Below are 7,416 nucleotides of genomic sequence, written 5' to 3' on the forward strand. Positions count from 1 at the left end.
GGAGGCAGAGGCAGGCGGATCTTTGCAAGTTTGAGGCCAGCTTGGTGTATAAGAGCTAGTTCCAGGACAGGCTCCAAAGCTACAGAGAAACCCTGTCTTGGAAAAACCAAAAAGAAAAAAAACAAAAGAAAAAAAGAAAAAAGAAAAAGAAAAAAAAGAAAACCTGACCACGGGCAAGGCCCAGCAGAATGTAGGTTATCCACATAGCGAGCTTCCATTTCTTTGTAGAGTGTGTTCTACGTTATATGACCTGGGAAATCACATCAAAGGGATAATTCAGGAACTTGGCAATCCAAATGTGTTACAAGAATGGTTGGCAGATTTTCTCTTCCCTGAGGCTATCTGAGTGTCTTTACAGGGTTCTGAGTCAGAAACCAGCATCCCTTAGTGGAGGGAGTTCCTTTGGGAAGTCTGGAAAAGATACATATTATAAAGAGTGGAGACATCTGTCTTTGCCCAGAGATGATTTGTCCACCAAGAAAAAAAAAAAGAGAAAAGAGCATAAAGGGAAGTCTAGCTTTTATCCCGGAGATGCCACATGATGGTGCCAGCCCAATGGGGCAGGTTGCTGCATAGGTTAAGTTGCTGAAGGTGAAATTGGAACATCAGGTTGTTGCAATCTGTTATAATTTAACCACCTTGACCAAAAGACTGTATTTCTAACTTTGAGAAGTGTGAGAAGGAACGAAGGGAAGACAGAAGGACTGTAAGAGGCAATGCTGAGAGGCTCGCAACGTCACCATAACAGCCTTTTCTCCCTGAGACGGTCTGCACTCATACAGCTCTGTGACCCAGACGCTTGACTGGGGAACTGGGCCATAAAGACGGAAGGTCCCCAGAGCAGTGAGAAAAAGGACAGCTTCAGTTTCCTGCAGCTAAAAATGAAAAGGCATATTAAAATTCTGTGGCCACACTAGGGGTTTAGAGTATTGTGTTGGGACCAAAATCACTGTGTCCCAAAGAGGGAGAGTCTGTGAAAATGGAGGTCTTGGGCCTGAGACAGGGTTGAGCACCCAGGAATCCAGCTGTATCTGGGCCCTTCTAGGCCAGGGCAGTGGCTGGTCTTTAGTCTTCTAGTCTGGGTCTGCTTTCTAGTCCTGCCTATGTCCATGTGTCCTCATGCCCCATCTAAACCTCATGCATCTCCTCATTCTCCCGCCAATGCTCAGATCACCCCCAGCTTGGAACACAGCGTCCTCCCTTGCTAGTCTTAGGAGATGACAGCCTCATGCCAGGTGTTCTCACTTCTATGGTCACTACCTCACCAGACTACAGACTCCTGGAGGGCAATATTTGTCTTCCATTTCCTGGATATATGCAGCCAGGCGTGACCAGAAGTGGGAACTCAGTTGTGACTTGCTAATGTCTTTTTTGAGACAGAATCGCATTCTGTAGCCCCGGCTGGCTTTGAACTCATGATTCTCCTGCCTTCAGCTTCCAAGTGATGGCGTTACTGGTAATGAGCCACTTCCCTGATATCATTTGGTATGATAATCACAGTGACACAGGCATCTACTTACCCAGTGGCCTTGTGTTTTCATGCCTAATTCACCCAGGAGTAAGGACAGCTAAAGAAGTAAACAAGGACACCCCCCCCCCCCGTTGATTCACCATCTCCCTCCCTCCCACATCTGCCAAAAGCAAAAACAAGAGAACCCCTGGAAACAGTCCATGAGCCCACAGGTAGAAGAACAGAAATATGCAACGAAATGTCACCTGGCAATAAATACAAGAATCCCAACAAAAACTTTCGATACTGTGATACATCTCAAATAACTTCACGGCGTGCAGCCTCTCCCAGAGCAGCTGAGCTGCGTAGGTTCGTCTGGATGAGGTTTGGAACAGGTAAAACCTAGAAACCATACTGTCTGTCTGGGGCGAGGTGGCAGCAGCGACTGGGGAGGGGCTTCAGAAAACCCTTGCAGAAGATGGCCATGTTGTACAATTTGACACGAATTTGCCTGACCCACAAGTATGCATTCCCCGAAGCTCTGCAGCTGTTGACTTAAGATTTGTGCGTTTCGTTGAAGGCAAATTTTATCTTAAAAGTAAACAACAGTAATAGGTCTCAAATGTTTATAATGTGCGTGTTAAAGAGAACTGATTTTTACAATGCGTTAAAAAAAAAGTGCTTTCAAGGGGAATGAGCAGGTAAATCCATGGGGAAAGTTCATAGACAATAAAGCAAGCAAGCAAACAGGCTACTGGGCTGACCAGAAGGCCTGCTTTGGGCAGGAAGGGGAAGGGGAGGGGGATGAAAAGCCTCTCTGACTAGGCTGGACCAGAGAGGGTAGTACCTTTGGTGTCCTTGGGAGTGGTCAGGTTTCCAGGACGCCAGGGAAGCGACTGGTGTAGGAGAGGCTGTGAGACCTGCTACGGTGAGATGGGTGGGATCCAGACTGAAGCCCAGTCCCAAGGGGGCTGGGTAGGAGGCAGGCCTGACTGGGGGACTGGCTGGGGGGCAGCACAGCTTAAGTCTTTGATCTCTAGCCACTGCCCAAAGGGCTGCCCTATTCTTGGCACTGCCAGGTACAAAGGAACGTTTGCTGGATGGCAGGCTAGCTGAGTTCCCTCCATCCTGGGGCCAGCCTTGAAGTCCAGCTTCAAATTCAGGTTCAAAGGACTATCTTTTCTTAGGAAACATTGATAATCCAAACCACATCTAACCCCGGTCCTCCTTTGATAGGGTAAGTGGGCTGGCGGATCAGAGGACGGCTTTAGATCCCATCCATCTGGATCTCGGCGGAGGGTGCAAACTGGCAGCCCTTAGGCTGGATCCAGCACACAGATGTGCTATGTGTTTTCTTTGGCCTCTCCAAAAGCCTGGTTTTTAAAAGTTTAGTTCAGTTGCCAGAATTTTAAATCACATAAAATCTGGATGCTCCGCGTTTTTTGAAGAACACGGGGCTATGCCAGGGCAGTTGGCAGCCGCCCTCTAGGCCGTTCCCTCTGGCCCGCAGCTCCCTGTGGCCGTGGGTGCTCCGACCTCGCATGCCATTGTCCTCTGTGTGATGGGAGGTCAGCAATCGTCAGGCTGTAAGGGAGCCTCCAGCAGCGATGTTCAGCTCCAAGGACATAACAGAGAACAAAGTGACTTGGTCTTTTTTTTTTTTTTTTTTCCACAGGAATTTGGGTTCTGCAGTGGAAGTCAGGGAGAAAGGAAAGTCTTGATCATCAACTTGATGGGATTTGGAATCACCGAAGCGACACACTTTGGGTGTCTGCAAAGGTGTTGCCAGAGAGGTGACTGGAACGTGACAGTACGAGTCATGGGTTGGGGTTCAAGACTAACGGGAGGAAGAGTGGCAGCATTCAACTCTCCCCACTCCCAGACTGAATAGGGGTGAGTGACCAGCTACCCCCGGGAACTAGAGTTGCTCTCTTGGCTGCACTTCCCCATTGGGAAGCTGAAAGCCACGGGTCACCCGTCCTTCTTTACATTGCTTCTGTCAAGTGTTTGATCGCAGTTACAAGAAAAAAAAATGTAGTAAATAATATGGAAGGGAGAAAGGAAGGGAAAGAGACAGGAAGGGAGGGATGAAAGAGAGAAGGGAGAGAAAACAGAAAGGAGGGAGAGGAGGAGGCAAACTTTGAAAACTGATGCTTGTCCTGAGGGACAAGAGAAGATGTTACAGTGTGCCCAGGGGAGGTGAGATTCGCCACAGGACGGTGGGGAGCCTTCTGGGAATGACCCTTGGGTTGAGAAAACTAGGGAGAGAATGTTGCTATGGCAGGGGGAAAGACCGACAACTGCTCGGCTCCTCTCAGAAGCTGAGAGAAGAAAGCCCTGTCAAGGGCAGACATAGCTGTGGATGGAGAGAAAGATCCGGGCAGAAGAGGTCCGCAGGAGGTGGTCAGCAGGAGGTGGTAATTACAGGCCTTGTGAAGCATGAATGTTACTTTGGGCACAGTAGGGAGGCTCTGAGGGTTTGGGGCAATGAAGAGACATGGTAACTCCATAGTTCCATAAAACTGTGCTTGTTGGTGTAGGCCAGCTAACAGTCTCATCAGGAGTCCGTTGTACATTACAGGTGCGGGAGGGCAGGGGCAGAGGAAGAGCAGTATTGTAAGGGAGGCCGCTTGTTGGTTCCCGGCTGCTCAGCCCCAAAACAATCACACAGAAACTATATAATTTAAATCACGGCTTGGCTCACTAGCTCTAGCTTATTATTGGCTAACTCTTACATCTTAATTTAACCCATTTCCATTAATCTATGCATCACCACAAGTTCATGGCCTACCAGTAAAGTTTCAGTGTGTCTGTCTTCGGCAGCAGTTCCATGGCATCTGTCTAACTCCACCTTCCTTCTCCCAGCATTCAGTTTAGTTTTCCCCGCCTAGCTCTGTTCCCCTATAGCTCTGCTATAGGCCCAAAGCAGTTCCTTTATTAACTAATGGTATTCACAGTATACAGAGGGGAATCACACATCACTTCCCCTTCTGTTTAAATAGAAAGGAAGGTTTTAACTTTATCAAGCAAGAATTATAGTTATGATATTTATAGCTACTCTATCTTTTATCATAACTAAGGAAAACTATAATTATAACTATCTATTCTTCAACTCCATTAAAGACCCCAGAAGGAGATGATATTACCTAAATTAACAGGAAGTACATTGTAAGCAACTTCAAAAACTCTAGAGTTGACAAAGACATCTTGCTGCCTGGAGGGTCACCCAAAGTTCTTCTGTATTGTTGGGGCATAGTATCCAGCAGACTTTTCCATGAAGCGGGAAATTTCAAAGACAGTTCCACCTATATTGGCAGTTTGTTAGTCACTTTCTTCTGTGTCCTGCAGACTGTCTTGCAGACTCTTTCATGAAGCAGGAACTCTGAAGGACCGTATCACCTTTAGGCAACTTCAGCAGTTATTTCTCTGTGGGTCCTGCATGTCCAGTTCATCAAGCAGTCCAGGCAAGAGCAGTTTCTTGCCCAAATGACTAACCAACTCTTTAAGGAGCCTCTTCGATGCCCATCTTTCTCTTGAAGTAATTGGTGCTGCCAGGAACAGATGTGTCTCATTGTCATGAAAAGTCCTAAGTTTAAACATTTTAAATGCCGTATTCCATAGTCTTTGAAAGGTTTGAAGCATGCCTATTTATCGGAAATATATCTCTGTACATCTAGAAAATCTAACTAACATGACTATAAGCTTGACTGTTATAGATGATTATCTATTAGCCTATATTTGTTAATTATACATTACATTTTAAATGAGCGGCACAAACACAATATCTTAATCAAGAGCAGAAATATACATATAACAAAATTGACCTTAAATTTACATCAGTCAAGCAAGATCCATACCAATGCAAATCTCTATAGCATATCCCCCTTTAAATGTAAAGAAACATTTATAAATAATATTGGGAATACAGAGCAGCAAGGAAAATTTGGAGCAGTGGTTCTCAACCTTCCTAATGCTGCAACCTTTTAATACAGTTGTAGTGACCCCCAACTGTAAAATTATTTTTGTTGCTACTCTATAGCTATAATTTTGCTATTGTTGTGAATGGTTATATAAAGATATGTGTTTTCTGATGGTGTTGGGTGACCCCTGTAAGAGGGTCGTAACCCACAGGTTGTGAACCGTTGGTTTAAAGGAAGTTAAGTCTTAGCTGGATACAAGAGCAGAAAACCTGAAAATCTTGAAACTGGCTGCATTGGGTGTTGTATTAATCATTTTCCTCACTGCTGTGATGAAAAACCCAATGAAAGCCACTTAGACAAGGAAGGTTTCAGCTGGGCAGTGGTGGCGCACGCCTTTCATCCCAGCACTCTGGAGGGAGAGGCAGGTGGATCTCCCACAGTTTGAGGATGCTGTCTGTTTTGTGGGGAACGCGCTACAGCAAGAACAGCTCTATCTGTGCCTACAGGAGCGTGAGGTAACTGGTCACGAATGCCTTCCATCAGGATGCAGAGAAAGAAGTCTTAGCTTTCACCTTTTCTCTCTTTATCCAGTGGTGACCCCAGCCAGTGGAGTAGAGAGATTCACAGTTGGCATTCAGGGTGGATCCCCCTCCACAGTTAATCAGCTAACACTCCCTGGACACACAGGTTTGCCTCCTACTTGATTCCAAACTCAGTCAAGTTTAATGAAAATGAACCATTGCAGATGTAAACATGTAGAAGGAGGAAGACAAACATTGTCCATAATTACAGTTGGCTCTCGGCCTCTTCTAGAGCTAAACCTGCTTCCATGCAGATGACCCTCGTCTCTGGCCACCAGGTAAAACCAAAAACCATTTAATACAAGCATAAAATGCTGCGAACCCCATAGATTTTGTGCTCTCTTCCATAACAGATCAGTATCCTATCTAAGTTTTCAACAGTGTAAATGGCATTGCACTAAAGGAGGAAAAGACCCAGGGACTCCTCCCCTGCTGCTGGCTAACCTCTGTTGTCTGCTGGAGTCACTCTGGAAACCTCGACCCTCCCAGAGGTTCTGGTTTCATTGCTCGGCACTGTGGCCTGGGTGTTTGAAAGCAGCCTGGTAGAGAAGAACCTCGCAGAGCAGAGATTCTCAGAGCTGGGCGAGTCACCGACGGCAGTGGCCATAGAACACGGACTATTGCAAATGTTGCTTTCACTTAGCACCTATGAAATGCACATATCTGGGATGGGTGCTTAGCTTTCTGCTTCCTTCTGGTGGTTCTGGGTGGTTGGATGCTGACTGAAACTTGAGGGCTGCTGTTCTAGACTCTGTATTTCAGTCTGCGAAGCTCAGACGATTGTTCATCAGATCCTTACCAGGTGAGCGGAGATTGTCTTTTTGGCAAGTGAAACAGAGAGCAATTCAGTGATGGCCAGAATGGCTTACCACACACTCAGACCCAGAAGGACTGAAGGCCAGGATAACAGCAGCGCTTTATAGCTCCTACCCCATGCCATTTTCTGAGTCTTGAAAACTGACAATCTAGTGATGGGCTGTCTCCCACCCCCAAACCTAGACAGAGGTCCAGAGGGTTAACAAGCTGACAGGAAATGGCTTTGCCCCGTGCAACAGGAATGTAGCCACAGGCGATACATGAATGAACAAGTATGCCTGTGCTCTAACAAAACCCAACTTACCAAAATAGGCAGAGGGGTACTGATGTCTTACTTGGTAAGGTGCTTTGCCCTGCAAGGGTGAGGACCTGAGCCGGATCTTCAGCACCAATTTAAAAGGCCAATGTGAGCCCAGTACCCGGAAGTGAAGACAGAAGGATATCCCCAGCTTCCTCATCAGCTCGTCTTGCCCAACCTGTGAACCCCAGGTTTTCTGAGATCCTGTATCAAAAAAAGAAAAAGAAAGTGACAGAGAGAGATACTTGACATTGATCTCTACACAGAGAGAGAGAGACAAAGACAGAGACAGAGACAGAGGTGGTGGAGGGTCATTTCTGGGGTGGGACAAGAGTGTTGTTCTGGAGCGAG

Source organism: Microtus ochrogaster, linkage group LG5 (assembly GCF_000317375.1).
Source record: "Microtus ochrogaster isolate Prairie Vole_2 linkage group LG5, MicOch1.0, whole genome shotgun sequence".
NCBI classification, from domain to species: Eukaryota; Metazoa; Chordata; class Mammalia; order Rodentia; family Cricetidae; genus Microtus; species Microtus ochrogaster.